Source organism: Bufo bufo, chromosome 6 (assembly GCF_905171765.1).
Source record: "Bufo bufo chromosome 6, aBufBuf1.1, whole genome shotgun sequence".
Lineage (NCBI taxonomy): Eukaryota > Metazoa > Chordata > Amphibia > Anura > Bufonidae > Bufo > Bufo bufo.
This window is the reverse complement of record NC_053394.1, coordinates 172,467,140-172,492,714: the sequence shown is the minus strand read 5'-3', so window position 1 is coordinate 172,492,714 and position 25,575 is coordinate 172,467,140. Positions and strand designations below refer to the sequence as shown.

General features: G+C 44.1%; 1 long non-coding RNA gene and 1 pseudogene across 1 annotated transcript; both read right to left on the bottom strand.

The window, feature by feature from the left end:
* Window positions 1-6,354: 6,354 nt before the first annotated feature.
* On the bottom strand, window positions 6,355-12,639 carry LOC121005152. Its single transcript, XR_005779878.1, has 3 exons — window positions 12,512-12,639; window positions 12,343-12,344; window positions 6,355-6,465 (listed from the first exon to the last, which is right to left on the bottom strand). It is a non-coding gene; the product is annotated as an uncharacterized LOC121005152 (long non-coding RNA).
* A 5,952-nt stretch (window positions 12,640-18,591) lies between these two features.
* On the bottom strand, window positions 18,592-20,393 carry LOC121005605 (annotated as a pseudogene).
* Window positions 20,394-25,575: the final 5,182 nt, after the last annotated feature.

The following is a 25,575-nucleotide window of genomic DNA, read 5'->3' as shown; positions in this document are numbered from 1 at the left end:
GCACCAATACCAAAGATGGTAAAGCTAAATCTAGGGGGTTAAAGATTTTTTAAAACCATGTGTGCATGCTTAAAAGACATAGACACAGGTTGCTAAATTGTTTGTACTCATCCTGATGGTCCAGGATATGTTTGCTTTGTGTAGCAGAGGCATATGTCTTGCATATTGAATTGGTGTAGCTCCTCAAAATTCTTGCTTGCACTATGAGCAAGAATAGGTTGTTTCTTGTAGGAAGAATAGGATTGGTGCACTTACGACATACTGGAAGAGTGCAACTGCACTGGATAATGAGAACTGCATTGCGAACATACTCCTTTTGGACATTGGAGGAACAAATCAAGGTAAAAGTACATTTTCAAATCATTTTCATGCCGGAAAGTTGGAATTTCTGGACTATCAGGTGGTTTGGTATTTTTCACTGAGGTGAAAGTAATTGGTGTCAAAAATGCAGCAATTCTGGAGATGCATAGCTAGCGGTACTCCATTGAAGAGGGACATTTTGTTTAACATCATGCGTGCAAGTTTGAAGGCCCACATAAATGTTAAAATCATTTTCCTCACCCTGATGGTCCAGAATTTTTTTGTTATGTGTAGCGGATGCGAATGTCTTCTACTTTAAATCGGTGTTGCGCCCTAAATTCTTGCTTCCATTGAGCAAGAATAGGTTGTTTCTTGTAGGAAGAATAGGGTTGGTGTGCCTACGACGTACTGGAAGAGTGTAACTGCACTGGATAACGAGGACCGCATTGCGAACATACTCCTTTTGGATCTTGGTGGAACACATTAAGGTAAAAGTTAATTTTCAAAGCATTTTCATGCCGAACAGTTGGAGTTTCTGGACCATCAGGTGGTTTGATATCTTTCACTGAGGTGAAAGTAATTGGTGTAAAAAATGCAACAATTCTGGAGATGGATAGCTGGCTGTAATGCATTGAAGACGGACATTTTGTTTAACATCATGTGCGCAAGTTTTGAAGGCCCACATAAATGTTAAAATCGTTTTCCTCACCCTGATGGTCCAGAATTTTTTTGTTTTGTGTAGCGGTGGCGAATGTCTTCTCCTTTAATTCGGTGTTGCGCCCAAAATTCTTGCTTGCACGGTGAGCAAGAATAGGTTGTTTCTTGTAGGAGTAATAGGACCCTGCCATTTGACTTTGCACGAACTGGATAACCCAACTTGGGCTATGTGGAAGACCCTGACAGTAGACTTTCGATCATGCAAAGGACCCCGTTGCTAGAATTAGGACCAAGTGCAGATCCTCGCCGCTGGATTTTTAACCATGTGAAGGACCCCGCCGCTGGATTTTACACCACGTGGAAAAGTCAGTCGCTAGATTTTGAACCGCATGGAGCTCCCCGCCTCTGGATTTTTGGCCAACTGGAGGATCCCACCGCTGGATTTTTCACTAAGTGGAGGACCCACTTTTTAAAATCTGCATTGCATCCAAATTCTTGCTTGCAATGTGGGCAAGGGTAGATTGTTTCTTGTAGATAGAAGAGGATTTCAATACTTGTAAAGACAGTATGAGTGGGACTGCAATGCACGAAGAGAACCTAGACCCATCTACACACCCATTGGACCTTGGAATGATATACTAAGGTATCTTCAGACACCTAGTCCATGCCGGACAGTCGTAATTTCCGGACTCTCAGGTTGATTGCTATCTATCAGTTAGGTGAAAGTAATTGGTGTGAAAAAGGCACCAATACCAAAGATGGTAAAGCTAAATCTAGGGGGTTAAAGATTTTTTAAAACCATGTGTGCATGCTTAAAATACATAGACACAGGTTGCTAAATTGTTTGTACTCATCCTGATGGTCCAGGATATGTTTGCTTTGTGTAGCAGAGGCATATGTCTTGCATATTGAATTGGTGTAGCTCCTCAAAATTCTTGCTTGCACTATGAGCAAGAATAGGTTGTTTCTTGTAGGAAGAATAGGATTGGTGCACTTACGACATACTGGAAGAGTGCAACTGCACTGGATGATGAGAACTGCATTGCGAACATACTCCTTTTGGACATTGGAGGAACAAATCAAGGTAAAAGTACATTTTCAAATCATTTTCATGCCGGAAAGTTGGAATTTCTGGACTATCAGGTGGTTTGGTATTTTTCACTGAGGTGAAAGTAATTGGTGTCAAAAATGCAGCAATTCTGGAGATGGATAGCTGGCTGTACTCCATTGAAGAGGGACATTTTGTTTAACATCATGTGTGCAAGTTTGAAGGCCCACATAAATGTTAAAATCATTTTCCTCACCCTGATGGTCCAGAATTTTTTTGTTATGTGTAGCGGATGCGAATGTCTTCTACTTTAAATCGGTGTTGCGCCCTAAATTCTTGCTTCCACTGAGCAAGAATTAGTTGTTTCTTGTAGGAAGAATAGGGTTGGTGTGCCAACGACGTACTGGAAGAGTGTAACTGCACTGGATAACGAGGACCGCGTTGCGAACATACTCCTTTTGGACCTTGGAGGAACACATTAAGGTAAAAGTTAATTTTAAAAGCATTTTTATGCCGAACAGTTGAAGTTTCTGGACCATTAGGTGGTTTGATATCTTTCACTGAGTTGAAAGTAATTTGTGTAAAAAATGCAACAATTCTGAAGATGGATAGCTGGCTGTACTGCATTGAAGAGGGACTTTTTTTTAACATCATGTGCGCAAGTTTTGAAGGCCCACATAAATGTTCAAATCATTTTCCTCACCCTGATGGTCCAGAATTTTTTTGTTTTGTGTAGCGGTGGCAAAAGTCTTCTCCTTTGATTCGGTGTTGCGCCCCAAATTCTTGCTTGCACGGTGAGCAAGAATAGGTTGTTTCTTGTAGGAGTAATAGGACCCTGCCATTTGACTTTGCACGAACTGGATAACCCAACTTGGGCTATGTGGAAGACCCTGACAGTGTACCTTATATCGTGCAAAGGACCCCGTTGCTAGAATTAGGACCAAGTGCAGATCCTCACCGCTGGATTTTTAACCATGTGAAGGACCCCGCCGCTGGATTTTTAACCATGTGAAGGACCCCGTCGCTGGATTTTAAACCACGTGGAAAAGTCAGTCGCTAGATTTTGAACCGCATGGAGCTCCCGCCTCTGGATTTATGGCCAACTGGAGGATCCCACCTCTGGATTTTTCACTAAGTGGAGGAACCTCTTTTTTAAATCTGCATTGCATCCAAATTCTTGCTTGCAATGTGGGCAAGGGTAGGTTGTTTTTTGTAGATAGAAGAGGATTTCAATACTTGTAAAGACAGTATGAGTGGGACTGCAATGCACGAAGAGAACCTAGACCCATCTACACACCCATTGGATCTTGGAATGATATACTAAGGTAACTTCAGACACCTAGTCCATGCCGGACAGTCGTAATTTCCGGACCCTTTAGGCTGATTGCTATCTATCAGTTAGGTGAAAGTAGATGGTGTGAAAAAGGCACCAATACCAAAGATGGTAAAGCTAAATCTAGGGGGTTAAAGATTTTTTAAAACCCTGTGTGCATGCTTAAAAGACATAGACACAGGTTGGTAAATTGTTTGTACTCATCCTGATGGTCCAGGATATGTTTGCTTTGTGTAGCAGAGGCAAATGTCTTGCATATTGAATTGGCTGTAGCACCTCAAAATTCTTGCTTGCACTATGAGCAAGAATAGGTTGTTTCTTGTAGGAAGAATAGGATTGGTGCACTTACGACATACTGGAAGAGTGCAACTGCACTGGATGATGAGAACTGCATTACGAACATACTCCTTTTGGACATTGGAGGAACAAATCAAGGTAAAAGTACATTTTCAAATCATTTTCATGCCGGAAAGTTGGAATTTCTGGACTATCAGGTGGTTTGGTATTTTTCACTGAGGTGAAAGTAATTGGTGTAAAAAATGCAGCAATTCTGGAGATGGATAGCTGGCTGTACTCCATTGAAGAGGGACATTTTGTTTAACATCATGTGTGCAAGTTTGAAGGCCCACATAAATGTTAAAATCATTTTCCTCACCCTGATGGTCCAGAATTTTTTTGTTATGTGTAGCGGATGCGAATGTCTTCTACTTTAAATCGGTGTTGCGCCCTAAATTCTTGCTTCCACTGAGCAAGAATAGGTTGTTTCTTGTAGGAAGAATAGGGTTGGTGTGCCTACGACGTACTGGAAGAGTGTAACTGCACTGGATAACGAGGACCGCGTTGCGAACATACTCCTTTTGGACCTTGGTGGAACACATTAAGGTAAAAGTTAATTTTCAAAGCATTTTCATGCCGAACAGTTGAAGTTTCTGGACCATCAGGTGGTTTGATATCTTTCACTGAGGTGAAAGTAATTGGTGTAAAAAATGCAACAATTCTGGAGATGGATAGCTGGCTGTACTGCATTGAAGATGGACTTTTTTTTAACATCATGTGCGCAAGTTTTGAAGGCCCACATAAATGTTCAAATCATTTTCCTCACCCTGATGGTCCAGAATTTTTTTGTTTTGTGTAGCGGTGGCGAATGTCTTCTCCTTTGATTCGGTGTTGCGCCCCAAATTCTTGCTTGCACGGTGAGCAAGAATAGGTTGTTTCTTGTAGGAGTAATAGGACCCTGCCATTTGACTTTGCACGAACTGGATAACCCAACTTGGGCTATGTGGAAGACCCTGACAGTGGACTTTAGATCGTGCAAAGGACCCCGTTGCTAGAATTAGGACCAAGTGCAGATCCTCGCCGCTGGATTTTTAACCATGTGAAGGACCCCGCTGCTGGATTTTTAACCATGTGGAAAAGTCAGTCGTAAGATTTTGAACCGCATGGAGCTCCCCGCCTCTGGATTTTTGGCCAACTGGAGGATCCCACCGCTGGATTTTTCACTAAGTGGAGGACCCACTTTTTTAAATCTGCATTGCATCCAAATTCTTGCTTGCAATGTGGGCAAGGGTAGGTTGTTTCTTGTAGATAGAAGAGGATTTCAATACTTGTAAAGACAGTATGAGTGGGACTGCAATGCACAAAGAGAACCTAGACCCATCTACACACCCATTGGACCTTGAAATTATATACTAAGGTAACTTCAGACACCTAGTCCATGCCGGACAGTCGTAATTTCCGGACCCTCAGGCTGATTGCTATCTATCAGTTAGGTGAAAGTAATTGGTGTGAAAAAGGCACCAATACCAAAGATGGTAAAGCTAAATCTAGGGGGTTAAAGATTTTTTAAAATCATGTGTGCATGCTTAAAAGACATAGACACAGGTTGCTAAATTGTTTGTACTCATCCTGATGGTCCAGGATATGTTTGCTTTGTGTAGCAGAGGCATATGTCTTGCATATTGAATTGGCTGTAGCTCCTCAAAATTCTTGCTTGCACTATGAGCAAGAATAGGTTGTTGTCATGGTCTTACCTGCTTGCTGCTCTCCTTCGTTTGACATGTGCTGGCGGCCATCTTGGGTCCTGGGTTTCTTGTAGCCTTCCACCCTGCGGCTCCTCCTTCCCCTGGGAGGAGCTGGATGCCTAGCTCATATATATAGGAGGTCTGTGGCTTCAGTTCCTTGCTTGGTCCTCTTGTGTTCACATGCTTCTAAGACTGCTGCTGCTTCTGGTTCCTGATCCTGGCTTCGTCTGACTACCCTTCTGGTTCCTGACCTCTGGCTTCGCAAAGACTCTGCTCGGTTTCACCATCCGTTTGGACTTTTGCTTTACAGCTTTATTTTCAATAAAGCCTTCTTATTTTCACTTATCTCTTGTTGTACGTCTGGTTCATGGTTCCGTGACAGTTGTTTATTGTAGGAAGAATAGGATTGGTGCACTTACGACATACTGGAAGAGTGCAACTGCACTGGATGATGAGAACTGCATTGCGAACATACTCCTTTTGGACATTGGAGGAACAAATCAAGGTAAAAGTACATTTTCAAATCATTTTCATGCCGGAAAGTTGGAATTTCTGGACTATCAGGTGGTTTGGTATTTTTCACTGAGGTGAAAGTAATTGGTGTCAAAAATGCAGCAATTCTGGAGATGGATAGCTGGCTGTACTCCATTGAAGAGGGACATTTTGTTTAACATCATGTGTGCAAGTTTGAAGGCCCACATAAATGTTAAAATCATTTTCCTCACCCTGATGGTCCAAAATTTTTTTGTTATGTGTAGCGGATGCGAATGTCTTCTACTTTAAATCGGTGTTGCGCCCTAAATTCTTGCTTCCACTGAGCAAGAATAGGTTGTTTCTTGTAGGAAGAATAGGGTTGGTGTGCCTACGACGTACTGGAAGAGTGTAACTGCACTGGATAACGAGGACCGCGTTGCGAACATACTCCTTTTGGACCTTGGTGGAACACATTAAGGTAAAAGTTAATTTTCAAAGCATTTTCATGCCGAACAGTTGGAGTTTCTGGACCATCAGGTGGTTTGATATCTTTCACTGAGGTGAAAGTAATTGGTGTAAAAAATCCAACAATTCTGGAGATGGATAGCTGGCTGTACTGCATTGAAGAGGGACTTTTTTTTTTTTTTTAAAACAATTTTTTTTATTATGATCTGGCATTTGCCAATTGTTTACAAGCATTCATATACAGTGGTTAGTACAATGCGTCTAAGTAAAGTTCAAAAAAGCAGTAAAATGACAATTTAACATAACGCAATGCATGTTGAAGAAGAATATGCCTAGATCACTTTTTTTTTTTATTTTTAAACCCTCACCCCCCCTCCCCCCCTAGAACAAACAAGTCAAGATCTGTAACATCCTGCAAATGTTGGAATCTCTACAATGTAATTCTAAAAGATCTCAAGCATAAAGACAAGTGGCTTTATTGTATTTGACTTCCATTTTCCCGTTCCCATTAAACAGTATAAACCTTAGCATTACAAATAAGCTAACACACCTCAGATTAGATCAGTAGATCTCCCAAGCTACCTGCTAGTCTAGCTTTCATGTACCATGATGTGTCTACAAATGGTCTCATAACCTCCTTTTTCTCATATAAGGTGAGTGACCTATCAATAAATGGTTTCCACTTACTGATAAAGGACTGTATGGATGATTCCTTGTTACGCTCCGCCTCCAATCTATCCATGTACATGAGTACTTTTACTGTGCCTATGACTTCATCCAAAGTGGGCAACTGGGGTTGTAGCCATTTCCTCAATATGCATTTTTTTGCCGCCAGCAATAACACATGTGGCCCCTTGGTGCCCACTATGGGTGAGTCAACATCTTCCTGAACTCTAGGAATGAATTGGAACACACATTGTTGGGGAACATCTTTAACTTCAATCTTCCAAGTATCTTTAACATATGAACAAATTTGTTCCCAGTACGTTCTCAGCTTACTACATCCCCAAATCCTTTGTAAAAGATCAGCTTTAAACATGTCACATTTGGGGCAATGTCTCAAGTAATGTGCAGGCGCATTGTCATAGGACAGGTTATAGGCATAAGTTGCCCTGTGTATAATTCTGAAGTGTGTTTCTCTCCAATGCTCGCTGCTAATGGCACACCTTACCTTGTCCATCCCCTCACGTATTTTAAATGTAAGTTTGTCATCGGTTACCTGTTTCTCCCATTCTTTAAAAACCGTCTGCGCCACCCCTTCCAATTTAACGTTCATTAGCTTTCTGTATAGTGTAGAAATAGAGTCCCCGTTGCTCGCCTGATTCATCAGATAGGCAAATCTAGTTATAGCTGCCTCCGTACCCAGTGTATTTGATTGGGCTGTGCAGAATGTCCTTATCTGTAAAAACTGCAAGTATTGGTTTGCGGATATAGAGTATTTGGACTGTATTTCGTCCCAAGATAGCAGCTTTAATCCATTAACAGTCAACAAATCTCCCAGGGTCTTAACATTTTTCCTACGCCAGTTTTGAAACAGACTATTAGATCTCCCCTGGGGGAAGGATGGAAGGGACCACAATGGCATATAAGCTGATATATAGATAGGTAATTTATATAATTTTCTAACATGTTTCCAAGCCGCTATTGTGTCCCTGATTATCAGGGCTTGTTTGGCCCTCTCTGGAAGTAGCGGAGTTTTGGTATGTAGCAGAGCATGTAGGTCAAAGGGCGCCATCAATTCTTGTTCTAACGCCCTATCAGCATAATGTGATGTTCCCCATACCCAATCTCGGATGTATCGCCATAATGCTGCCAAGTTGTAGCCCCATATATCTGGCAATTGTAGGCCCCCCTCCCATTTTAGTAGGCAGAGTTTCCTATATGCTATACGCGGTCTCTTTTTCTTCCACAAGAAAGCTACAAATGCTGACTGCAGCTTATTAATGTCTGTGTGTTTCAATAGCAGCGGTATCGTTTGCAGCGGATATAAGAGCCTGGCAAAACTTGTCATTTTAATGAGGCTTGCCCTCCCTAATAGGGTCAGCGGGAGTTCCTGCCATCTCTGCAATTCTTGAATAATTTTAGCTATGAGCGGATCATAGTTCAACTTATACATCATAGCCGGGGATTTACTTATTTTAATTCCTAGATATTTTATATAATCTCGTGCCACCGTGATCAGACCTTCATCCTGCCTTTCTCTTAAACCCTTCCCCACCTGCAGCAACTGACATTTCGTTACATTGATCTTATACCCCGTAAAAGTATGCACTTTATTTAGGGTATCGAGGACTCTTGACAAATCCTTAGTAGGGTCACGCAAAAACAACAGCATATCGTCCGCGAAACACGTCAGTTTAATTTCCCTATTCCCCACCTTTATTCCTTCATAAACATCCGAATTTATCAGGTACCTAGCAAGTGGTTCAAGAGCTATGTTGAATAAAAGTGGGGAAAGAGGGCATCCTTGTCTCGTGCCCTTCTGGAGTTGGAATTTTTCTGACAAGAAACCCGGAAGACAAATCCTAGCTTGCGGGGCGGTGTAAATTGCCTTGACAAACGCTCTAAAAGGGCCTTGAATTCCTAACTTGTCCAGGACTAGATCTAGCCATTGCCAGTTAACGTTGTCGAAGGCCTTTTCAGCATCTAAGGCCAAAAGGGCCTCTCTTCCCGCCTCATCCGTCTGTCGCCTCCTGAGGAGCCAATCTTGAACCGCCAAGACTATTCGTATGTTAATTGTGGCTGAGCGACCTTTCACAAATCCAACTTGGTGAGAGCCAATGAATTTGGGGAGGATACTAGCAAGCCTGTTGGCCATTATCTTTGCTAGAATTTTTAGATCCTGATTTATCAAAGATATTGGTCTATAAGACCCCGGAAGGGTAGGATCCTTCTCCTGTTTGGGTATCAGTTTAATATGTGCCAGGTTACCTGAGGGCATTACCGTATGTGTTTGGATAATGGACTGAAATAACAATAGCAGACTAGGAACCACCTCTGGGCCCAGGGATTTATAAAATTCCGCTGGGAAACCATCGGGTCCCGGGGCCTTCCCATTTTGCAAAGACTTTATCACCAAGTGTATTTCTTGCTCCGTAACAGGGGCATTAAGCATTGACAGATCAGGCTCCTCAATAGACGGCAAAGGGACCGAGTCCAGGAAGGAACGACCCTCAGTAATGTCGCAAGGGTCCTGGGTATATAGCTGTTCGTAGTAACGTTTAACTATCTCTAGTGTGACCTTTGGATCACTAGACAGTTCTCCCTCACCTGTTTGGAGTCTAGGAGGTGGCAATTGTGTTCTTTTCCCTTGTGCAAGTCTAGCCAGTAACCTACCCGATTTGTTCCCAAATTTGAAAAAGTATGCTGAAGAGTGGTCTGCATGGATCCTTTCTAATTTTTCTAAATAGTGGTCATAATTATGTTTAGCCGTAATCCATTTAATTTTATGGGCCTCTGTGGGGTTCTGTTGGAACTCTGTGTATAGCGCCCTAAGGTTATTAGTAGCTTCTAAAAATTTGGACCGTGTGTCTTTTTTTTGAGCTATCGTGTAGGAGATGATTTTTCCTCTTAATACAGCTTTTGCTGTATCCCAAAAAAGGGAAGGGTTGTCTTGGTGCTGCCCATTTGTATCTTTGTATTCCCACCACCATCCTAACAGCTTAGATTTAAAGGTTTCATCCATAGCTAAGTATCCTGAGAGTCGCCAAATAATATCCTGGCCCTTTGCGGTGACTTCTCTCAATCTCAATGATACCGGTGAATGGTCAGAAATCACCATCTCCTCTATCTTTACCTTGCTTACTTTGGTGGACAATAAACTAGACCCCAAAAAATAGTCTATCCTAGACCAAGCACATTGAGAGTGAGAGAAGTGTGTATATTCCCGTTCCATGGGGTTACAGTGTCGCCAGATATCAGTTAACTTGGTCGCGTCCATCATACTAGGAAGCATGGACGTGACCTTTTGCTTGTCTGCTTTGCTAACCCTAGTCCGTTTTCTATCTTCTAGGACTGAATGTACCATATTAATATCTCCTCCAAGTAACACTAGGTCATTGGGATCTTGCAAGATTCTCCTTTCTAGATTCCCAATGAAGGGGCCTGCTTGTACATTTGGTGCATAGACATTATAAATTGATAGCGTCCCAGCCGGGGTTTCAATGGTAAAGGCTATCAATCTCCCATTGTCATCTGCTTCTGTTGTCAGTAACTTGTAATTTAGTTTTTTATGCAGCAATACTAATACCCCTGCCTTTTTCCCATCAGATGAGGACCCTATTACTTCTCCCACCCATAACTTCTGCATTCTTTTAAATTCCGCCTCTTCCAGATGCGTTTCTTGTAACAAGGCGATATCAACATGTAATTTTTTCAGGTGACGTAAGACCATCATTCTCTTGTGAGGAGAGCGTAGCCCCTTGACATTCCAGGTCACTATATTGACCATCTTATTACTGTACTAATTCCTATCACAAGGTACGGATAGAATATCTGCAATGCTATAAAAAACTTTTTCCCTCCCTTCCCAACTTGTAAAACAAAACAACCCCTTTATCACCTAGGGTGATGGCGAACTTGTAACTTTCTGACTTCACTTTTTTCTCATCTATCTAGAGACTTCGCTATCTCTAGTTCTCTTGTGTTCAATTCCAACAACAGGTATACCATCTCTAACCGTTATCCGTAAGAACCTTTGCTCAGTATACATGTCAAACTCTCTGAGATTATGTAATTTCCCGCCTATGCAGGTGATCAATATACGGTTCCATGTCAAACATCTGGCGGCGGTTTAACGGGGTAGCCTATTACCTTCCACCAATGAAGGCCATGGAAGTCGTCATTATCATAGAAAAACAACAGGTAGACCATTTGCCATAAATGTGGTAACTCACTAACATGACTACCATTAACAGGTACGTTCAATTCTTCTCAAAACAAGTGCCTATCGCTTTAGTCCCTTCTGGAACGACGGTCTTCAGAGTTCCGATTTCCTCGTCGGCGTGGTGATCTCGGCCTTTGTGATGCTGGCCTGTCTCGCTGTGACGGTGGTGGTCTTCCAGATGGTGTAAGCGAGTCAGGAGTCCACTCTGCTACATCTTCTAGTGTAGGTACATTTATACTTTTCTCGGCCTCCTCTGGTGTCATGAAAGTTTCTGTGGAGCCATCATCCGCAAATACCTTCAAGATCGCCGGGTATATCAAGGCGAACTTTCTCTTTTTCCTTGCCAGACTTGAGCAAATAACTGAGAAAGCCCTTCTTCTTTTGGAAACCTCTGCACTGTAATCACCAAACAGTAAAACTTTGTACCCTCTAACATCAATCGGCTTCCCTCTCTTCTTGAAATGTCCCAAAATATCGGCTTTTTCTGCGTAGTTCAGATATTTGACAATAGTGGGACGAGGCCGTACAATGTTATCCCCGTCATTGCGATCGCCATTTTGATCTGAACGCATTGGGCCTACACGATGTGCCCTTTCCACAACGCAGGGGCTGCGGATGCCGAGGGCCTTTGGTATGTCCACCGCACATATCGACGTAAGCTGGCCGGAAGGTATCGACTCTGGTAAGCCAATGATTCTTATATTGCTGCGTCGAGACCGATTTTCCAGGTCTTCTAATTTTTCCCGGAGGCCCGAGGTGGACTGTAGTACCGTCTGTAGTTGCTTCTGGGACTGGCCCAGGTCATTTTCCAGCGAGCTGACCCTGTCTTCCAGCTCAGAAATCTGGGATGAGTGTCTAGATACGTCGGCCTGCATGGCTTCCACTGCAGCTTCAAGCGCAGCTTTGATATCTGGGGCTAAAAGCTTTGCAACTTCCACTGCCAAAGCTTTACATCCTACCCCTAGTCCTTGCAATACCTCGGTCTCCTGGTCGGATTTCTCCCCGTCCACCTCCGGTTCGATGACCCTCACGGTGATGGGGGGAGGCTGGGATGAGGATCTGGCTGAACGCATGAGGCGATCTGCAGCGCCCGCCATCTTGTCTTCCCCTGCTTCGCCCTTCATGTGCTTGCGGTATGCCGGGCTTCCCACACTGGCACCACTTCTGGTCAGGTACTTCTCCATCCACTTCGTAGGAGATATAATGCAAGTGAGCAGGGTTTGCACCCCTTTGATAGGTGTTAGTGGCTTTGTAATCGGTTCTCCGGCACGGAGCTCTCTTCACCTGCTGCTTCACATAGGAGCGCCGGAACCGGAAGTAAGAGGGACTTTTTTTTAACATCATGTGCGCAAGTTTTGAAGGCCCACATAAATGTTCAAATCATTTTCCTCACCCTGATGGTCCAGAATTTTTTTGTTTTGTGTAGCAGTGGCGAATGTCTTCTCCTTTGATTCGGTGTTGCGCCCCAAATTCTTGCTTGCACGGTGAGCAAGAATAGGTTGTTTCTTGTAGGAGTAATAGGACCCTGCCATTTGACTTTGCACGAACTGGATAACCAAACTTGGGCTATGTGGAAGACCCTGACAGTGTACCTTATATCGTGCAAAGGACCCCGTTGCTAGAATTAGGACCAAGTGCAGATCCTCACCGCTGGATTTTTAACCATGTGAAGGACCCCGCCACTGGATTTTTAACCATGTGAAGGACCCCGTCGCTGGATTTTAAACCACGTGGAAAAGTCAGTCGCTAGATTTTGAACCGCATGGAGCTCCCCGCCTCTGGATTTATGGCCAACTGGAGGATCCCACCGCTGGATTTTTCACTAAGTGGAGGAACCTCTTTTTTAAATCTGCATTGCATCCAAATTCTTGCTTGCAATGTGCAAGGGTAGGTTGTTTTTTGTAGATAGAAGAGGATTTCAATACTTGTAAAGACAGTATGAGTGGGACTGCAATGCACGAAGAGAACCTAGACCCATCTACACACCCATTGGACCTTGGAATGATATACTAAGGTAACTTCAGACACCTAGTCCATGCCGGACATTCGTAATTTCCGGACCCTTTAGGCTGATTGCTATCTATCAGTTAGGTGAAAGTAGATGGTGTGAAAAAGGCACCAATACCAAAGATGGTAAAGCTAAATCTAGGGGGTTAAAGATTTTTTAAAACCATGTGTGCATGCTTAAAAGACATAGACACAGGTTGCCAAATTGTTTGTACTCATCCTGATGGTCCAGGATATGTTTGCTTTGTGTAGCAGAGGCATATGTCTTGCATATTGAATTGGTGTAGCTCCTCAAAATTCTTGCTTGCACTATGAGCAAGAATAGGTTGTTTCTTGTAGGAAGAATAGGATTGGTGCACTTACGACATACTGGAAGAGTGCAACTGCACTGGATGATGAGAACTGCATTGCGAACATACTCCTTTTGGACATTGGAGGAACAAATCAAGGTAAAAGTACATTTTAAAATCATTTTCATGCCGGAAAGTTGGAATTTCTGGACTATCAGGTGGTTTGGTATTTTTCACTGAGGTGAAAGTAATTGGTGTCAAAAATGCAGCAATTCTGGAGATGGATAGCTGGCTGTACTCCATTGAAGAGGGACATTTTGTTTAACATCATGCGTGCAAGTTTGAAGGCCCACATAAATGTTAAAATCATTTTCCTCACCCTGATGGTCCAGAATTTTTTTGTTATGTGTAGCAGATGCGAATGTCTTCTACTTTAAATCGGTGTTGCGCCCTAAATTCTTGCTTCCACTGAGCAAGAATAGGTTGTTTCTTGTAGGAAGAATAGGGTTGGTGTGCCTACGACGTACTGGAAGAGTGTAACTGCACTGGATAACGAGGACCGCGTTGCGAACATACTCCTTTTGGACCTTGGTGGAACACATTAAGGTAAAAGTTAATTTTCAAAGCATTTTCATACCGAACAGTTGGAGTTTCTGGACCATCAGGTGGTTTGATATCTTTCACTGAGGTGAAAGTAATTGGTGTAAAAAATGCAACAATTCTGGAGATGGATAGCTGGCTGTACTGCATTGAAGAGGGACTTTTTTTAACATCATGTGCGCAAGTTTTGAAGGCCCACATAAATGTTCAAATCATTTTCCTCACCCTGATGGTCCAGAATTTTTTTGTTTTGTGTAGCGGTGGCGAATGTCTTCTCCTTTGATTCGGTGTTGCGCCCCAAATTCTTGCTTGCACAGTGAGCAAGAATAGGTTGTTTCTTGTAGGAGTAATAGGACCCTGCCATTTGAGTTTGCACGAACTGGATAACCCAACTTGGGCTATGTGGAAGACCCTGACAGTGGACTTTAGATCGTGCAAAGGACCCCGTTGCTAGAATTAGGACCAAGTGCAGATCCTCGCCGCTGGATTTTTAACCATGTGTAGGACCCCGCCGCTGGATTTTTAACCATGTGGAAAAGTCAGTCGCTAGATTTTGAACCGCATGGAGCTCCCCGCCTCTGGATTTTTGGCCAACTGGAGGATCCCACCGCTGGATTTTTCACTAAGTGGAGGACCAACTTTTTTAAATCTGCATTGCATCCAAATTCTTGCTTGCAATGTGGGCAAGGGTAGGTTGTTTCTTGTAGATAGAAGAGGATTTCAATACTTGTAAAGACAGTATGAGTGGGACTGCAATGCACAAAGAGAACCTAGACCCATCTACACACCCATTGGACCTTGGAATGATATACTAAGGTAACTTCAGACACCTAGTCCATGCCGGACAGTCGTAATTTCCGGACCCTCAGGCTGATTGCTATCTATCAGTTAGGTGAAAGTAATTGGTGTGAAAAAGGCACCAATACCAAAGATGGTAAAGCTAAATCTAGGGGGTTAAAGATTTTTTAAAACCATGTGTGCATGCTTAAAAGACATAGACACAGGTTGCTAAATTGTTTGTACTCATCCTGATGGTCCAGGATATGTTTGCTTTGTGTAGCAGAGGCATATGTCTTGCATATTGAATTGGTGTAGCTCCTCAAAATTCTTGCTTGCACTATGAGCAAGAATAGGTTGTTTCTTGTAGGAAGAATAGGATTGGTGCACTTACGACATACTGGAAGAGTGCAACTGCACTGGATGATGAGAACTGCATTGCGAACATACTCCTTTTGGACATTGGAGGAACAAATCAAGGTAAAAGTACATTTTCAAATCATTTTCATGCCGGAAAGTTGGAATTTCTGGACTACCAGGTTGTTTGGTATTTTTCACTGAGGTGAAAGTAATTGGTGTCAAAAATGCAGCAATTCTGGAGATGGATAGCTGGCTGTACTCCATTGAAGAGGGACATTTTGTTTAACATCATGTGTGCAAGTTTGAAGGCCCACATAAATGTTAAAATCATTTTCCTCACCCTAATGGTCCAGAATTTTTTTGTTATGTGTAGCAGATGCGAATGTCTTCTACTTTAAATCGGTGTTGCGCCCTAAATTCTTGCTTCCACTGAGCAAGAATAGGTTGTTTCTTGTAGGAAGAATAGGGTTGGTGTGCCTACGACGTACTGGAAGAGTGTAACTGCACTGGATAACGAGGACCGCGTTGCGAACATACTCCTTTTGGACCTTGGTGGAACACATTAAGGTAAAAGTTAATTTTCAAAGCATTTTCATACCGAACAGTTGGAATTTCTGGACCATCAGGTGGTTTGATATCTTTCACTGAGGTGAAAGTAATTGGTGTAAAAAATGCAACAATTCTGGAGATGGATAGCTGGCTGTACTGCATTGAAGAGGGACTTTTTTTAACATCATGTGCGCAAGTTTTGAAGGCCCACATAAATGTTCAAATCATTTTCCTCACCCTGATGGTCCAGAATTTTTTTGTTTTGTGTAGCGGTGGCGAATGTCTTCTCCTTTGATTCGGTGATGCGCCCCAAATTCTTGCTTGCACTGTGAGCAAGAATAGGTTGTTTCTTGTAGGAGTAATAGGACCCTGCCATTTGACTTTGCACGAACTGGATAACCCAACTTGGGCTATGTGGAAGACCCTGACAGTGTACCTTATATCGTGCAAAGGACCCCGTTGCTAGAATTAGGACCAAGTGCAGATCCTCACCGCTGGATTTTTAACCATGTGAAGGACCCCGCCGCTGGATTTTTAACCATGTGGAAAAGTCAGTCGTTAGATTTTGAACCGCATGGAGCTCCCCGCCTCTGGATTTTTGGTCAACTGGAGGATCCCACCGCTGGATTTTTCATTAAGTGGAGGACCCACTTTTTTAAATCTGCATTGCATCCAAATTCTTTCTTGCAATGTGGGCAAGGGTAGGTTGTTTCTTGTAGATAGAAGAGGATTTCAATACTTGTAAAGACAGTATGAGTGGGACTGCAATGCACAAAGAGAACCTAGACCCATCTACACACCCATTGGACCTTGGAATGATATACTAAGGTAACTTCAGACACCTAGTCCATGCCGGACAGTCGTAATTTCCGGACCCTCAGGCTGATTGCTATCTATCAGTTAGGTGAAAGTAATTGGTGTGAAAAAGGCACCAATACCAAAGATGGTAAAGCTAAATCTAGGGGGTTAAAGATTTTTTTAAATCATGTGTGTATGCTTAAAAGACATAGACACAGGTTGCTAAATTGTTTGTACTCATCCTGATGGTCCAGGATATGTTTGCTTTGTGTAGCAGAGGCATATGTCTTGCATATTGAATTGGTGTAGCTCCTCAAAATTCTTGCTTGCACTATGAGCAAGAATAGGTTGTTTCTTGTAGGAAGAATAGGATTGGTGCACTTACGACATACTGGAAGAGTGCAACTGCACTGGATGATGAGAACTGCATTGCGAACATACTCCTTTTGGACATTGGAGGAACAAATCAAGGTAAAAGTACATTTTCAAATCATTTTCATGCCGGAAAGTTGGAATTTCTGGACTATCAGGTTGTTTGGTATTTTTCACTGAGTTGAAAGTAATTGGTGTCAAAAATGCAGCAATTCTGGAGATGCATAGCTGGCTGTACTCCATTGAAGAGGGACATTTTGTTTAACATTATGTGCGCAAGTTTGAAGGCCCACATAAATGTTAAAATCATTTTCCTCACCCTGATGATCCAGAATTTTTTTGTTATGTGTAGCGGATGCGAATGTCTTCTACTTTAAATCGGTGTTGCGCCCTAAATTCTTGCTTCCACTGAGCAAGAATAGGTTGTTTCTTGTAGGAAGAATAGGGTTGGTGAGCCTACGACGTACTGGAAGAGTGTAACTGCACTGGATGACGAGGACCGCGTTGTGAACATACTCCTTTTGGACCTTGGAGGAACACATTAAGGTAAAAGTTAATTTTCAAAGCATTTTCATGCCGAACAGATGGAGTTTCTGGACCATCAGGTGGTTTGATATCTTTCACTGAGGGGAAAGTAATTGGTGTAAAAAATGCAACAATTCTGGAGATGGATAGCTGGCTGTACTGCATTGAAGAGGGACTTTTTTTAACATCATGTGCGCAAGTTTTAAAGGCCCACATAAATGTTATAATCATTTTCCTCAACCTGATGGTCCAGAATTTTTTTGTTTTGTGTAGCGGTGGCGAATGTCTTCTCCTTTGATTCGGTGTTGCGCCCCAAATTCTTGCTTGCACGGTGAGCAAGAATAGGTTGTTTCTTGTAGGAGTAATAGGACCCTGCCATTTGACTTTGCACGAACTGGATAACCCAATTTGGGCTATGTGGAAGACCCTGACAGTGTACCTTATATCGTGCAAAGGACCCCGTTGCTAGAATTAGGACCAAGTGCAGATCCTCGCCGCTGGATTTTTAACCATGTGAAGGACCCCGCCGCTGGATTTTTAACCATGTGGAAAAGTCAGTCGCTAGATTTTGAACCGCATGGAGCTCCCCGCCTCTGGATTTTTGGCCAACTGGAGGATCCCACCGCTGGATTTTTCACTAAGTGGAGGACCCACTTTTTTAAATCTGCATTGCATCCAAATTCTTGCTTGCAATGTGGGCAAGGGTAGGTTGTTTCTTGTAGATAGAAGAGGATTTTAATACTTGTAAAGACAGTATGAGTGGGACTGCAATGCACGAAGAGAACCTAGACCCATCTACACACCCATTGGACCTTGGAATGATATACTAAGGCAGGGGTGTCAAACTCAAATACACAGTGGGCCAAAATGTAAAACTTGAACAAAGTCGCAGGCCAGCATTGAACAAATGAACCTTTTAACATGGACCTAAACAAGATTTGGTTTAACATTGAATATGGAACAAGCATATTCATTTATTAAATAAGATTTAAATAATAATAAATAATAATAATTTTTAAAATAAAATAACAATAATAAAATCAATCAACCATTCAAGCCCATGTCTTGGAGTAGCAAGAAAAAGTGCATAAAGAAAACATTAATTATTGCTCAGTTTGCTGCACACTGATCTAATCTGATGTGCCCAAGCCAGATACCTGGCATCTCTTCTTGGATGATAGTTCATCAATGTCTGGGCTCAGGCTTTGAGCTGAGGAAATCCTCAGTATCGAGCGAAGGTGTTCATCAGTCGGACGTCTCCTGTGAGATGTTTTGGTCATCTTCATCGAGGAGAAAAGTTGCTCACATAGATAAGTGCCGCCGAACATGGAGAGCATCTGAGCAGCTTGGGTGCGGAGCTGAGGCATTGTGTCAGGGATGAACTGTGGAAACTGTGCGGCGCCCACAGCATCATACTTTGACTTCAGCGTGTCATTACACTGGAGTTCAATTAGCTCCATTTGGAGGTTGGTTGGTGCGTTTTCCACATTAACTGCGAAGGGATTACTGAGCAGTTCAAACCTACATTTCTAGACATCAAAGTCGGCAAATCGCCGGCTAAACTCAGCGCCGAGTACACTGAGTTTTTCAGCAAACTGTGCGCATGGGAACAAGTTGGTAAAGAACTGCGTTTTCATGGTTTGGCAGCAGGGAAAATGACCAAGGTTTCTTTGCAGCATCTGATTCTCCCACAGGCACAGTTTAGTTTTAAAAGCCCTCACTGCAGCATACATGTCTGTCATGATGCGCCCGCGCCCCTGAAGCTGCAGGTTCAGCGCATCGAGATGTCACACAGAAAGGCCAGCTCACACAGAAACTTTTTCTCCCGAAGCTCTGCTGTGTCCTTCCCTTTGCTTTCCAGAAACTGACATATTTCCTCATGCAGCTCAAAACATCTATTCAGTACTTTTCCTCGGCTTAACCATCTCACCTCTGTGTGATACAGCACGTCTGAATACGCCGAACCACACTCCTCCAGAAAAGACTTAAACTGGCGGTGATTCAGACCTTTGGCTCTTATAAAGTTAACTACTTGTGTTACTGTGGTCATAACATGTTCCATCTTTAGGGCTTTGCCACACAGTGATTCCTGATGTATGATGCAGTGATAAACAGTTAGTTCACCTGCACAGTTCTCTTCCTGCATCTTCTCCCGGACCCTGCCCACCAGTCCACTTGTTTTACCGCACATCGCTGGCGCACCATCTGTCGTTAATCCCACGAGTTTATACCACGACAGCTTTATTTCAGTTACGCATTTGGAAACCTCCTCAAAGATTTCCTTTCCTGTGGTTGTACCATGCATTGATTTGAATCCCAATAGCTCCTCCGTAACACACATATTTGAGTCCACTCCACGGATGAAGACTGACAGCTGAGCAGTATCAGATGCGTCGCTGCTCTCATCCACAGCAATGGAGAATGCAACGAAATCTTTTCCCTTTTCCAAAAGCTGGTCATACAGATTGGTGGCAAGATCACATGTGCGATCAGCTACTGTGTTTCTGCTCAGGCTCACGTTTGAAAAGGCTTGCTTTTTCTCTGGGCACACGATGTCGCAAACTTTCAACATGCACTTTTTCACAAACTCTCCCTCATTAAAGGGCCGGGCTGATTTTGCGATCTCTACTGCTACAATATAACTAGCTTTTACAGCAGCCTCACTTTGTGATGTGGCTTTTTTGAACATATTCTGTTGTGAAACCAAACTTCTTTTCATCTCCTCCACTTTCTGGCTCTTTTGAGTCATGTCCAGGTCCCTGTACTTGTCATGGTGTTTTGTTTCATAGTGTCGTCGAATGTTGTACTCCTTAGTTATAGCCACGTTGACTCCACAAATCAGACAAACAGGTCTGTCTTTTACATATGTAAACAGATATTCTGTCTCCCATTTGTCCAGAAAGTTCCTGTTGTCTGCCTTTCTTTTTGCCATTTTTGGGAGGGGGTTCCACAGTGACAGTTGTAGCTTGAGATCGCTATGACTTCTGTCACACAGGAGAGGGCGTTTCTGGGACCTGTCCTTATTGACGCGCCAAAACATCAGCAAGGCATTATGGGATTTGTAGTGTTAGCGATGAATGAATGCGCTGTATAATACCGGCAGGCTAGCTCTAGTAGTCATTTGGTATAGCCTCGCGGGCCAAATATAATTACACGGCGGGCCAAATTTGGCCCGCGGGCCAGGGTTTGACACCTATGCTCTAAACCATTACATGCGAGGGCCTGCAGGTGAGCTGGCTCTCTAAAAGATTGTAGGTGAGGGCCTGCTGGTGAATTGACCCTCAAAAACATTAAATGCGAGGGCCTGCAGGTGAGTTGACCCTCTAAAAGATTGTAGGTGAGGGCCTGCTGGTTAGCTGACCCTCTAAAACATTACATGTGAGGGGCTGCAGGTGAGCTGGCCCTCTAAAAGATTAAAGGTGAGGGTCTGCTGGTGAGCTTGCCCTCTAAAAGATTGTAGGTGAGGGCCTGCTGGTGAGCTGAACCTCTAAAACATTACATGCGAGGGCCTGCAGGTGAGCAGACCCTATAAAAGATTGTAGGTGAGGGCCTGCTGGTGAACTGATCCTCTAAAACATTATATGCGAGGGCCTGCAGGTGAGCTGACCCTCTACAACATTAGGAGCGAGGGCAGACTAATAAGCATGTTGATATGATTGAAGAGGAGGAGGACGAGAAGAGGAAGATTGAACCATATACCCTTTTTTGTGGTGGAAGGGGTGCATGGGAATACAGTGTATTAAGTACATAAAAAAAAAAAACCACATTTAAAGTGCCTTTATGTTCAGCCGCTTTCCTCTGTTGGAGTAGAGAAGTCAGGGGCAATCCAGGCCTTGTTCAAGAGTCAACCTGTCAGTATTTTCAGTTAAGAGGCGGATGTGCTTATCAGTTATTATTCCCCCAGCAGCACTAAATACCCGCTCTGACAAAACGCTGGCGGCAAGGCAGGCCAGCACCTCCAAGGTGTAGAGCGCTAGTTCGTTCCACGTGTTCAGCTTGGACACCCAGTAGTTGTAAGGCAGAGAGAGAGCATTGAGGATGCTGACACGGTCTGCTACGTACTCCTTCAGCATCTTCCAAAATGTTTCCCTCCTTGTGACACTAGGCCGCGCATCAGGGTGAGGGTGCTGGGAAGGGGGGGGTCATGAAACTGTCCCAGGCTTTGGAGAGTGTTGCCCTGCCTCTGTTGTAACTGCTGTGTATTCCCCTCATCTCCTCACCTCGGTTGCCCAAGGAACTTCGTACTCAGCTGGAAATTTTTGGAGCACTTTTTCCACAGGGACTTTCTGGTATTACACCATTTTGCTCATCCTCTCCACCACAGGAATGAGAGATCAGAAGTTCTCTTTGTAGCGGGGGTCGAGAAGGGTGAACAACCAGTATCCGGTGTTGTCCAAAATGCATAAAACGCGTGGGTAACGGGAAAGGCAGCTTAACATAAAGTCAGCTATGTGTGCCACAGTCCCAACAGGTAAGACTTTGCTGTCGTCATCAGGAGGGTGACTCTCAATCTCCTCATCCTCTTCCTCCTCTTCTGCCCATCCACGCTGAACAGATAGAATTAAACTTCCACGGGTACTAACCTCTGTAGCGGAGGCAACTGTCTCCTGCTCCTCCTCCTCCTCATCATCCAATTTGTGTGAGAAGATGAACTGAGGGTGGTCTGGCTATCACCCTGTGTAATGTCTTCCCCCATTTCCACCTCTTCCACATGCAAAGCTTCAGCCTTAATTGTGAGCAGCGAGCGTTTTAGTAGACACAGAAGTGGGATGGTGACGCTCACCATGTGTGTTGATTCCTTAAAGTTTCCTTAAACTTCACAGAGGTCAGACATCCATGCCCACTCCTCGCTTGTGAAGAGTGGAAGCTGACTGGAAAGGCAACAACCATGTTGCAGGAGGTATTACACTACTGCCCTCTGCTGCTCACAAAGCCTGGCCAACATGTGGAACGTCGAGTTCCAGCGTGTGCTCATGTTGCACAACAGTCGGTGAGCTGGCAATTGTAATTGCTGCTGCAGCTAAGACGGAAGCTGTCGATGACTTGCGTAAATGAGCACACATGCGGCGCACCTTCACCAGTAGATCAGGCAAATTGGGGTAGTTTTTTAGAAACCACTGAACCACTAAGTTGAAGACGTGGGCTAGGCATGGGATATGTGTGAGCTTCCCAAGCTCCAAAGCCGCCACCAAGTTACATCTATTATCAGACACAACCATGCCTGGTTCTAGTTTGAGTGTCGAGAGCCACAGCTCAGTCTGGTCTCTTATCCCCTGCCACAGCTCTGCCGCGGTGTGCTGTTTGTCACCTAAGCAGATCAGCTTAAGCACGGCCTGTTGACGCTTCCCCACTGCAGTGCTACACTGCTTCCAGCTACCGACTGATGGCTTACTGGTGCTGCAAGAGGACAATTCTGAGGTGGAAGTGGAGGAGGAGGCCACTAATGTAGGTGGTGGCGGAAACCCTGATGGAATTAGGGCCCGCAATCCTTGTCATCGGTAGCACCTATGCCATCCCAGGATACGACTCCCTCCCGGCCTCCACAACGTTCACCCAGTGTGCCGTCAGGGAAAAGTAGCGTCCCTGGCTGAAAGGGACGGCCGCTGACATCAGGCTGCAGAAGGCCTCAGTGGCCACAAGCCAAATGGCAACATTTCCAGTGCCAGTAATTTGGAAAGTTGCGCATTTAGTGCTATGGCCTGTGGGTGGCTGGGTATTTGCGCTTGCGTTCAAATGCCTGCGGTAAGGAAATTTGTACGCTGCGCTGGGACACGGAAGTGGATGTAGTCGCTGATGGTGCTTGCGAAGGTCCAGGTGCAGGCGATTGGCCTTTGACAGGGGATTGGCCAGCATGTAACACAGGGGAAGAGGAGGCAGGGCAGAGGTGTGACCCGCAGACACAGATTGTGGACCCAGGTGATCAGCCCACCGATTACGGTGCTTTGTTGCCATGTGGCGGATCATGCTGGTGGTGGTGAGGTTGATAGTGTTCACACCCCAACATTTTTGTATGGCACGGGTTGCAAATTGCAATTCTTTTGTCATCCGCACTTTCCTCAAAAAAGCACTAGACTGTGGAACACCTACCCCTTGGCAAGGGAGATTGCCGCAAGGGGGTGCTCCAGGGAACAGTTGCGGGCCTGTTTGGTGTGGCCCGCCTTCTCCCTTTTGCCACCCCACTGCCAGCCTGTTGCGGTGCTGCGGATCCCTCCCACTCTGTACTGCTGTCCTCGCTCGGCTTGCCACCTTCCCAGGTTGGGTCAGTGACTTCATCGTCAGCCACCTACTCTTCCACTTCCTCACTCTGCTCATCCTTCTCACTTGTTGACCTAACAACAACCTCAGTTATTGACAACTGTGTCTCATCCTCATCATCAACCTCTTGAGACACTAATTTCTGTTGACTTATTGGAAACTGTGTCTCTTTATGATCATCCACCTCGTGAAACACTAATTGTGGACGCTCAAGAGTTTGGGAATCAGGGCACAAGATCTCATGTCCCTCTTCAAGCGGACTTGTCGATAGGCCCAAACGAAGGAATGGCGCTGAAAAGAGCTCCTCGGAATATCCGAGTGTGACATCACTTGTTTGGAAAGTCTCTCCATGGTGGGAGGAAGGAGGATCAGGTTGAGGATTGTGTTGACCAGACTCTTGGCTACTGAGACTGGACTTGGTGGAAGACAGGGTGGTGCTTGACCAACTGGAAGCATTATCTGCTGCAATCCAACCAACCACCTGGTCGCACTGGTCTGACTTCGAGAGCGTTGTTCTGCGCCGCCCTGAAAACTGGGACATAAAGCTAGGTATCGTGGATGATTTTTTTTCTTGTGCTCTGGCAGCAGGCACAGTTTCAACACGCCCAGGGCCACGGCCTCTGCGTGCACCATCAGCATCACGGCCACTTCCCTGTCCCTTACTGCTCGCCTTCTTCATAATAAATGTTATATATTTTTGAAAGTATGTAACACGTACAGTAGAGCAGGATTTGTAAGTGTACGCGCAAAAAAATTAAAAAAGGTATTTGGGATGTGGAAACGTCACATAGGAGATATACCGCAGATAATGTCGCTGATGTCAGCAGCGGCTAATAAAAAAATTACAGGGAATGTCACAGGTATTTGGGATGTGGAAACGTTATACAGGAGATGTACCCCAGATAATGTCACTGTCCACAGCGGACACCATCTACGGAAAAAGTACACTGGATGTCACAGATATTTTTGGGATAGGCACACGTTACACAGGAGAAATACCGCAGATAATGTCGCTGATGTCAGCGCCAGCGGCTAATATAAAATCACAGGGAATGTCAGAGGTATTTGAGATGTGGAAACATTACACAGGAGAAATACTGCAGATAATGTCTCTGATGTCCCCAGTGGCTAATAAAAAATTACAGGGAATGTCACAGGTATTTGGGATGTGAAAACGTTACACGTGGATGTACCCCAGGTAATGTTACTGTCCGCAGCGAACACAGTCTACGGAAAAAGTACAATGGATCTCACTGATATTTTTGGGATGTGCACAAGTTACACAGGAGATGTAGCGCAGCTAATGTCACTGTCCGCAGCGGACATAGTCTACGGAAAAAGTACACTGGATGTCACAGATATTTTTGGGATGTGCACACGTTACACAGGAAAAATACTGCAGGTAATGGCGCTGATGTCACCAGCGGCTAATAAAAAATTACAGGTAATGTCACAGGTATTTGGATGTGGAAAAGTTACGCAGGAGATGTACCCCAGGTAATGTCACTGTCCGCAGCGGACACAGTCTACGGAAAAAGTACACTGGATGTCACAGATATTTTTGGGATGCGCCCATGTTACACAGGAGATGTACAGCAGATAATGTCGCTGTCTGCAGCGGCCTAACTATTGTACACTATTTAGCGCAGGATGCACTAAAAATAGATATTGCTGCCACACACAATAGTCCTTAAAAGGACTTTTGGGTCTGTAAAGTTTGAGCAATTTAGCGCAGGTTGCGTTAAAAATATATATTGCTACTGCCACACACAATAGTCCTTAAAAGGGCTTTTGGGTCTCTGACAAGTTTTTCAACCAAAAAAAAAGAAAATTTCACTCCCTACACTATCTTTCCCTTC